Genomic DNA, 10,695 nt, shown 5'->3' with positions numbered 1-10,695 from the left:
TACAGAGCAAGTACCAGGAGAGCCAAGCTAGGCAGTGAGAAGGAATTGGAAAACAGAAAGCTGGTAATGATATTAATAGAACAAGGGGCACACTCCAGCTCCAGCAAGCAATAGAACTTCTGCAGCTTCGGCCATGTGTCTTTGGCTTTATAGTCAAGAAGAGAAGACTACTGGGACAATTGATGCTGATTAGCTGGAGTTAAGAAATTAGTAGTTATTAAGAAGAGACCAGCGGTGCAGTGGTGGCACACGCCATTAATCCCAGCACTTGGGAGGCAGAGGCAGGCAGATTTCTGAGTTCGAGGCCAGCCTGGTCTACACAGAGAAACCCTGTCTCGGGAAAGAGAGAGAGAGAGAGAGAGAGAGAGAGAGAGAGAGAGAGAGAGAGAGAGACTGTGCTAAATAACTAAATCTGTGTGCTGAACCATAAAGGGAAGTGTAATTGGTCAGGGCTCCAAGAGGCAACCTGGGCCAGGTGACAGCAGCAGGGCCTAGGGGGTGGAGCCAGCCTCTCTACTAGGTGTAGAAAGCTAAATCCAACCTGGTTTGGTGGTGCATACCTTTAATCTGGCACTCTGGGAACTGATCTCTGAGTTCCAGACCAGTCTGGTCTACAGAGCAAGTTCCAGGACAGCCAGGGAGGGTTACACAGAGAAACCCTGTCTGGAAGAAACAAAATAAATAAATGGAAAGGTAAGTTCAGAGCAAGATGTTGAAATGCTTCCTAGGGAAAGAACTGTGCACAAAGATGAACACCAAAAGGAAGACATAAGACATAAGGTGAAGACATAAAGTTAGAGACAGGAGGTGGGCGCAGGAGACCCTCTTTGCTTTACACTGCTAGAATGTTTATTCCGACATTCCGGTGGATGACGAACATTGCCAAAATCTGTGCACTGATGGTGAGGTAACCCAGTGAAGATGAAATAGCATCTACAGGCACACGGTTTGAATCCGGAAATGTCCCTCAGTGCTACAGTGTTTGTCTAGCATGTGCAAGACCTGGGCTCATTCCCAGGTTCCACAATAAATAAAGAAGCAAATGGGCTGGTGAGATGGCTCAGCGGTTAAGAGCACTGACTGCTCTTCCGAAGGTCCTGAGTTCAAGTCCCAGCAACCACATGATGGCTCACAACCACCCGTAATGGGATCTGACACCCTCTTCTGGTGCGTCTAAAGACAACTACAGTGTATTTACATATAAAAATAAATAAAGCTCATATACATAATAAATAAATAAATAAATCTTAAAAAAAAAAAAGCACATGACTAAATAAAAACAGCTCAAGGTCAATTTGGAAAATTTACTCAGGGTGTGAGCTTCGAAGGAAAAGAGGAAGTCCCAGGCTGTAGCTACCCCGAGAGGTTGTGGTGACAGGAAAAGGGCCCAGTGTTTAGCAGAGCCATCTGGACTGGGGATACAGGTTTAAGGATTGCCGTGGACTCTGTGGTTGAGATGCTTCTGTGTAAAGGCTTGGCCAGCCAAGCCTGATGACCTAAGGCCTACTCCCAGAACCTGTATTCAGGAAGGAGAGAAACAACTCCCATGTGTTGTCTTCTGACCTCCACATACACCACACATAGGCAATAAATAAACGTAACGTTTTTATAAGTTAAAATAGAGCTAGAGAGACGGCTCAACAGTTAGAGCACTAACTGCTCTTCTAGACGACCTGGGTTCAGTTCCTAGCATCCACACCGTGGCTCACAACCCCAGTTGCCAGGGATCCTGTCTCATCCTGCACAGCTTGGTCCTGGAAACCTGAGTTGGGGTGAGGATAAAGAAGGGACAGATAGACACACCGAAGAAACCATAGACACACACACAGAGAAGGTGGTGTATGGAGAGCTTTGGGGGCTGCCTTCTAGGAATTTAGCAGGAATTTGACATTGGGCTAGGACAAGAAATTAGGCTCTGGCAGTCAAGAAATGTGCTCTTTGTATCCTGATGGGTCTTGTTAAGACTCTGAATACAGTGGTCATGGGATTTGTGTTTATGCTTCGTTCCTTAACTACTTTGTTTATGCCTTAGAACTGACCTTATTCTTTGCATGTACTTAGAATGGTCTAAAAGCCGGCTGTTGAAAAATAAACCCACTTCTGCCTCAGCACTGTCTGGAGTTGTGTTATAATGTTGTCTAATTGTCTTTTTCTTTTCAATCCCCCCTCCCTCCCTCGAGACCCAGTTGACTGACTGAGCTGGCTTGGTCAGTGGAGTTAGGTGCCCTGGGCAACTCAGAAACATTGTATGCAGCAGAGAGAGCAAAGGTTATAGCTAGTCCCAGGACAGGAAGCTGCAGCTTGCTTCCGTGAGTCAGGTGTTTAAAAAATGTAAATTCAGCTGTGCACGTGGTGGTAGTATACACCTTCAAATTCCAACACACGGAAGCAGAGTAGGGTGGATCTTTGAGTTCAAGTCCAGCCTGGTCTACATAGGGAGTTCTAGGCCAGCCAGAGATACACAGTAAGACCCTGTCTCAAAAAACAGCTATGTCCAGAGAAAAGAGAGCCATCATTTGGCTGTAAGGGGAAGGGAAGGTATGTCTTGCTGTGTGACTTTTCGGGCGAGATATAAACAACAAATGGAAAGAGCTGGACTGAGGAGTTACCTATAGGAATATAAATGACCCCAAGCAAGCTGTGTCACCCAAGGCCCGTCCCCAGGTGAAGCCACATCTCCTTTCCTGCCCACTTTGCAGCAGCTCAACAGGAGACTCTCCTTCTCTCCTGTAGTTCTTGTAAAAGGCTTATAGAACTGTTTGAGCAGCTGAGCTTTCTGTGATCCCCGAATCTTATACATTTTATGAACTTCTATTCTTAGGAGTCCCCCTCATCCCTTCAAAATTTATTCATTTTATGTATGTGAGTACACTGTAGCTGTACAGATGGTTGCAGAGCCTTCATGTGGTTGTTGAGAGTTGAATTCTTTTAGGACCTCTGCTCGCTCCGGCCCAAAGATTTAGATTTATTTATTATTATACATAAGTACACTGTAGCTGACTTCAGACACACCAGAAGAGGGCGTGAGATCTCATTACAGGTGGTTGTGAGCCATCATGTGGTTGCTGGGATTTGAACTCAGGACCTTCAGAAGGGCAGTCCATGCTCTTACCCTCTGAGCCATCTCTCCAGCCCACCCTTCCTCCCTTCAGAGGAAATAGTTACACAACACCCCACCCTTCCTCTGATTATCCTTTCTTCCCTCTCTTCTGTGATGTTGCCCGAGCCTTGGAAGGGGTGATACAGATGTGTGGATCCCCCCACACACACACTTACCAGTGAACTTTGGACCACTTCAGCAGTCTCAAAGCTTGGTCTATTATGACTCTCTTCAGTGGCCACTAGGGGAAAGGAAAGTTTTCCTCCGAGAAGACTGAACGCTTCAGCTGCAGATCTTTGCCTAGCTTACAGCACCAAAGCTTAATTTGCTCCCTTAGGAAAGCACTTAGTTACACAACTGTTGCTCCAGTGGGCAAATCTTCCCTGGCATGTTGGTAACACAGAACACAGCATCCATAGCTGAGCAGAACCGTTGGTGAGAATTATACCCCAGAGAATGCGTAGTGCCTTTTGGCACTGGCAGGGAAGGCACACCCCGATCAGTCCCAGCAGGGCTTCCCTGTGCCTGTAGACAGAGAATTCCGTGTCCCCAATAGTAGATAGGATCTTGTCATCTACTTCTGGCATTTAAGTTTGGCCTCAATTTATAGGAAGGTACCTTATTCTTATCACTGGGATATTATTCAATAACCTTATTGGTTCTGGGGACATCCTTTTCTACCCACCATGGCTGATTTCATCATCTTAAAGGAGGGAGCCTCAATTGAGAAAATGCCTCCATAATACCAGGCTGTAGGTAAGCCTGTAAGGCATTTTCTTAACTGATTGATGGGTGAGGACCCAGTCCATGGTGGGTGGTGCCATCCCTGAGCTAGTGGTTCTAGATTCTATAAGAGAGCAAGCTGAGCCACCACGATGACTAAGTAGCACTTGTCCATGGCCACTGTGTCAGCTCCTGCCTCTAGACTCCTGCCTGGCTTGAGTTCCTGTCTTCGCTTCCCTCCCATGGTTGGACTGTGATTCAGGATAGGTAAGCCAGGTGACCCTTTTCTCCCCAAGCTGCTTCTGGTCACGGTGTTTCGTCACAGCAATGGTAGCAGCCTTACCAAGACATCACCCAGGCACAATACTTTCCTTTAGGCTCCTTAACTTCGGCTTCAACTCTTCCAAGATGCCTTTCCAAACCTGCCCTATGCTCATTCCTAGTGTTGCATAACAGAGTCTTTCTAAAGAGGGTAGGCAAGACCCCTGAAGGCCCAGCACCATCTGTTCTAAGGGAGTGCCAGTTGGTCACAGGTGGCTAAGGAGATACTTCAAAAACGTTAACAAGGACCAGTATATCATGAGCATATCTTCATCAAAATGTCAGTGCTGAACCGGGCAGTGGTGACTCACGCCTTTAATCCCAGCACTTGGGAGGCAGAGGCAGGCGGATTTCTGAGTTCAAGGCCAGCTTGGTCTACAGAGTGAGTTCCAGGACAGCCAGGGCTATACAGAGAAACCCTGTCTCAGAAAAGAAAAGAAATCAAAAACAAACAAGCAAAAAACAAAACGGCAGTGCTGCTGGGTACAGCAATGTGGATGAAGTGGATGAAGAATATTTCTCCTTGTAGCCCCTCACAATCCATCCTTTCCCATGAGCCGTCTGACCTCGTCCAGGAGGTCTGTTGCTGCCATGCCTGAGACCAGAGCTGGCTCTCCAGCATGGTGGCCACAGCCTCTCCATGAGACACATCTGGCTGTTGAAGGGGTCCCAGGCTTAGCCAACAGTGTTCACCATGCCTAGAATGCATTCTTTGGTAAACTGTTGCTCAATTTTATATTCTTAGAGACTCACGGTGCTGACTTTGGCTTCTGTTCAGTTTTCTCTCCTAGGAATGGTAGATTCACACAAATCTAGCTACATTTCCCTAAGTGACAAAGGCAGATATGATGGTTTGAATATGCTCGACCCAGGGAGTGACACTGGACGAGTGGCCTTGTTGGAGTGGGTGTGGCCTTGGTGGAGGAAGTGTGTCAATCTGCACACGGCCTTTAAGACCCTAGGCCTAGCTGCCTAAGAGCCAGTCTTCTCCTGTTTGCCTACGGAACAAGTTCTTGAACTCTCATCTCTGCCTGCACCATGCCTGCCTGGATGCTGCCATGCTCTCACCTTGATAATAATGGACTGAGTCTCTGAACCTGTAAGCCAGTCCCAATTAAATGTTGTCTTCATAAGAGCTGCCTTGGCCATGGTGTCTGTTCACAGCAGTGAAGCCCAAACTAAGATAGCAGACTCCTTTGTCTTCTCCCTCCCACACCTACCCCAGCCCTTTTTGAAATAGGTCTCACTAGATGGTCTGGAGCTCTCTATGTAGACCAGGTTGGCCTTGAACTCACAGAGATCCACTTGCCTCTTTTTCCCACGTGCTGAGATTAAATGCTGCAACTCCTTTCCTCTCTTCCTTAAAATTAATTGCTAGCACTTTATAAGCCCAGTTTACACCTAAGTCCTGTTTGGTTTCAGACACTGAAGTACCTTTTTCAGTGCCACTCCAGGTGGCCCCAGGTTCTCCCAGCATCCCTCAGTCCCTACCTGGCATACCCCACCTCCAACCCTGAACTCCCCAGCCCAGGGGCTGGGCTGCCCTTCCCCCAGAGGCTCTTTGCCCCCAGACATTTTGGGGCCTCTGTCTCTCTCCCCCTTGCTCCTCCTTCTCTTCCCCCTGCACGCGTGCTTTTCTCTTTCTTCCTTCTCTCTGCACGTGTGCTTTTCTCTTTCTCACTCCCCTCACCTTGTCTCCTATATAAAAATTAAATTCCATTTTCTTCTTTCCCAGCCCCTCCTACCAGAATGACGACGCTGAGACTAATTATTTTCTTTTCTTTTTTTTTTTTTTAATATTACTTTATTACATGTACATACTTTATCACATGTAAGTACACTGTAGCTGTCTTCTGACATTCCAGAAGAGGGCGTCAGATCTCATTACGGATGGTTGTGAGCCACCATGTGGTTGCTGGGATTTGAACTCACGACCTTCGGAAGACCGCTGAGCCATCTCTCCAGCCCCTAATTATTTTCTAATAAATGCCTGGGCCACAAATTTCAGCTCAATCCCTGACTGGGATTTAGCTCAATCCCTGACTGGGATCCTCACTGATTTAACCCATTTAACGACTCTGTGTTCCACATGGTTAGTTATGGTTAGTTCTTTCTTCTCTCTCTTTCTCTTTCTCTTACTCTTTGTTTCTGTCTCTCACACACATACACACACTCACACACTCATTCTCACACTCACTCACACCCACACACTCTCTCACACTCACACTCTCACATTCACACTCACCACACACACACTCACCACACACACTCACACTCTCACATTCTCTCACACTCACACTCTCACATTCACACTCACCACACACACTCACACTCTCATATACTCACATACTCACTCACACTCACACTCTCACACCCATACTCTCACACACTCACTCCCACTTACTCTCACACACACTCTCCACACATGCTCCCACACTCACTCTCACACACACTCACTCTCACTCACACATACTCACACCCATACTCTCACTCACACTCATTCATACTCACACATTCACACTCACTCTCATTCATACCCACACACTCACACTCTCTGTCACTCACACTCACACACACACACACACACACACAGCATCTCCTTTTATTCTCTCACTATTTCCCAGAATCCTCTCACTTCCTGTCAGTGTCCCACCTCCTGCCTCAGCTCATTGGCCATTAGCTTTTTTTTTTTTTTTTAAGATTTATTTATTTATTTATTATATTTAAGTACACTGTAGCTGTCTTCAGACACTCCAGAAGAGGGCGTCAGATCTTGTTACAGATGGTTGTGAGCCACCATGTGGTTGCTGGGATTTGAACTCCGGACCTTTGGAAGAGCAGTCGGGTGCTCTTACCTACTGAGCCATCTCACCAGCCTGGCCATTAGCTTTTTTATTGACAGGCAATGCTTATAAAAGATTCTCTTTGGCTCAGGAGTTAAGAGCACTGGTTACTTTTCCAGAGGTCCTGAGTTCAATTACCAGCAACCACATGGTGGCTCACAGCCATCTATATTGGGGTCTGATGCCCTCTGCTGGCACCCAGGTGTACACACAGATAGGGCCGTCAAATACATAAAATAAATACATTTAAAAAAAAAAAGATTTTCATTACAGTCTCCCTTCCCATGATTGCATCCCTGGCTCCCTTCCTTGGGGCCAGTGAACTTGCCGGCCCAAGAGCAGCTTCCCAATAAACTTGCCGTTATATATAGTTTAATCTGGCTTAAATTGGCTCATTTTAACCAGTGGAGAATAACTTATCAGTCTAAGCCAATCGCATTCACTGGCATGCTCCTGTGTCATGATCTTTGTGACTTTAAGACTTTTCTACAAAGTGAGGTTCAGGTGACCCAGTGCTACACAACAAGAGCCTGTCTCCATCTCCAAAAGTCAAAGTAAATGCCAGGGGCCAGCCCCAGGGTCGACAGAGTTTCCCCAAGAGCTGAGGAGTGCGAGAGGGAGGAGCGAGGCAGGCGCTGCAGTCAGGGAATCTTGCACTTCTGACTGACTAACAGTCAGGTGCTTCTTTATTTATACAGGTTTCACAGAACAAGGACAGACTAGTGATTATCTGAGAAGTATAGATTATATCAGTTTGTCTCCAGACATGTGTTTGATTCTTCATCACATGTCCGGGGTTACAAGTTTAGTCACAACTGGGAAGTGCAAATAGATCAAATCTTATGTTTATTATTAGTCCTATAATTCCAATACAGAGAATCTAAAGAATGTTTCTGTCACAGCTGACCAAGCCAGCTCAGTCAGTCAACAGTCTCGAGAGAGGGAGTGAGGATTAAAGAAAAATAAAAGACAATTAGACAACATTATGGTATGACCCCAACAAGTTCAGAGGCAGAAGTGGGTTTATTTGATCCCAATCTCCTTTTATATCATTCTAGGTACATACAAAGAATATGGTCAGTCCTAAGGCAGAAACAAAGTAGCCGGGAACAAACAGAGCATGAGCAAAGGTCCCATGATTACTGTATTCAGGGTGTTAACAAGACACAAAGAACACACTCCTCAGTGTATTCACCTTGAGCCTACTTCCTTGTCCTAGCCCAATGTCAAATTCTTGCCAAATTCCTAGACACAGCCCCAAAGCTGTTCACACAAAGCAAACACATTTATTGTATGACAGGCTGCTTTTAGCCTGGCAGGGTTTGAAGTTTTAGAGCATTTCAGATCCCCTCCCCAAAAATATCTGAATGACTCTATTTTTAAAAAAAATTATTTATTTAATATTCACTGTAGCTGTCTTCAGACACCCCAGAAGAGGACATCAGATCTCATTACGGATGGTTGTGAACCACCATGTGGTTGCTGGGACTTGAACTCAGGCCCTTCAGAAGAGCAGTCAGTGTTCTTAACCGCTGAGCCATCTCTCCAGCCCCCCCTTTTTAAGATTTATTTATTATTATATGTAAGTACATTGTAGCTGACTTCAGACACATCAGAAGAGGGCGTCAGATCTCATTATGGGTGGTTGTGAGCCACCATGTGGTTGCTGGGATTTGAACTCAAGACCTTCAGAAGAACTGTCTGTGCTTTTACTCACTGAGCCATCTCGCCAGCTCCTGAACGACTCTTTTTAATAGCAGCAGACGAATACCTAACGCCTCTTAACCTGTATTCTTTCATCATCCTTGCTGTAAAGTAGGGAAAGGTTATTTTAGTTTATCTATCGTATTTACTGAGTTCTATTCCTCCGGGGATGTGCCTGTATGATCCCCTGACTTTACATTTTCAGAGATTGCTAAGAGTATTGTAAAAAGAGGTTTTCAATCTGTTACCAGTTCTCCTGGCCAGTAAGAGTTAGTCAATCATTTCTTTTTTTTTTTTTTTTTTTGGTTTTTCAAGACAGGGTTTCTCTGTATAGCCCTGGCTGTCCTGGAACTCACTCTGTAGACCAGGCTGGCCTCGAACTCAGAAATCCGCCTGCCTCTGCCTCCCGAGTGCTGGGATTAAAGACGTGCACCACCACGCCTGGCAGTCAATCATTTCTAAGTTTACCCAGTTCCAATGATACAGTCTGAGTTTGCTTAGCGGCGACTACGGCGATACCCCAAGAAGAGTCCTGGGGTCACGGCCTCACCTAGAAATCTCCAGCTGAGTGCCTCTCTGTGCTCACCTCGAGCTCTAGGGCATAGGGAACACTTCGAATCAGTGTCAGGTGAAGTTATCCCCTAGAAACAGAAGGGAGCTTAGGACCTTCCGAAGGAGACTCAGACATAAAAATGAAGCCTAACTAAGAAAGTCCCCAAGAAGCCAACAGGCAGAGACCAAAGCCTAAAAGTGAGATGCAGATCAGCAGCAGTCACAGCATCTGGCTCAGCGCTGCTGGAACTCTGTCCAGCAGCTGTGCTGCCTTCACATAGCATGAAATGGTGTGCTAAGTAAATATGTATACATATAATATATTATGTATACTGCATGTCTATTGTATATTGTATATATTACATAATTATGTATTAGATGGAACTATGTGATATAATATGTATGTATGTATGTATAATTATAAACTACTGCTTGTCAAACACTCACTTCTCTTAGGAATGCGTCCTTCCAATCGCTCTCTGATATTTACTCATGGGGACCTCAGCTGATGATAGCCAGGTATCCCTAATGGACACATGTGCCCACCTGTTGGACTCTTGGACAGCTCTTCTATCACCTCTGACAGTGCAGTGCTGGGCGGTTATATTCAGGTTCTTCACTTCCGCAGCCTCAGATTGCAACTTCCCAGGTGTCCCCACCCCCACCCCAGCTTCACCAGCCTGGCTGTGGATTACATTTGTTTCTTGTTTACAAGTCTGTACCAGGAGGCTGGAAAGATGGCTCAGTGGTTAAGAGCACTGGCTGCTCTTCCAGGGGTCCTGAGTTCAAATCCCAGCAACCACATGGTGGCTCAAAACTGTCTGCAATTCCATTTCCAGGGAACCTGACACCCTCAAACACCAATGCACATGAAATAAAAATAAATAAAAATTTTAGGGGCTGGAGAGATGGCACAGCGGGTAAGAGCACTGACTGCTCTTCCGAAGGTCCTGAGTTCAAATCCCAGCAACCACATAGTGGCTCACAACCATCCATAACAAGATCCGGCGCCCTCTTCTGGAGTGTCTGAAGACAGCTACAGTGTACTTACATATAATAAATAAATAAATAAATAAATAAATCTTTAAAAAAAAATTAAAAAGTCAGTACCAATGCCAGCAATTCAGCTGCACAGTATTCCCTGATCACTAGTTTCTTGAACTGGACCTTATTAAGGACCTCATTTCACCCCTTTCTCTGAGTTAAGTCTCTGAGTCTCTCGCCACGGTCATCTCTTATCCATCCTTCCTCGCTCCCCTTCCTCACTAATTCTTTCCCAACAGGTTCTAAGAATTCCCCCCACCCCACCCCAGGAAAAGCTATTTGGTACAGAATTTAGTTTTTAGTTTTCAGATTTATTTATTTATTACATATACAGCGTTCTGCATGCAGTCCAGAAGAGGACACCAGATCTCATTACCGATGGTTACGAGCCACCATGTGGTTGCTGGG

This window comes from Mus pahari, chromosome 9, assembly GCF_900095145.1.
Source record: "Mus pahari chromosome 9, PAHARI_EIJ_v1.1, whole genome shotgun sequence".
Classification (NCBI taxonomy): Eukaryota; Metazoa; Chordata; class Mammalia; order Rodentia; family Muridae; genus Mus; species Mus pahari.
Note: the sequence above shows the minus strand (reverse complement) of the source record.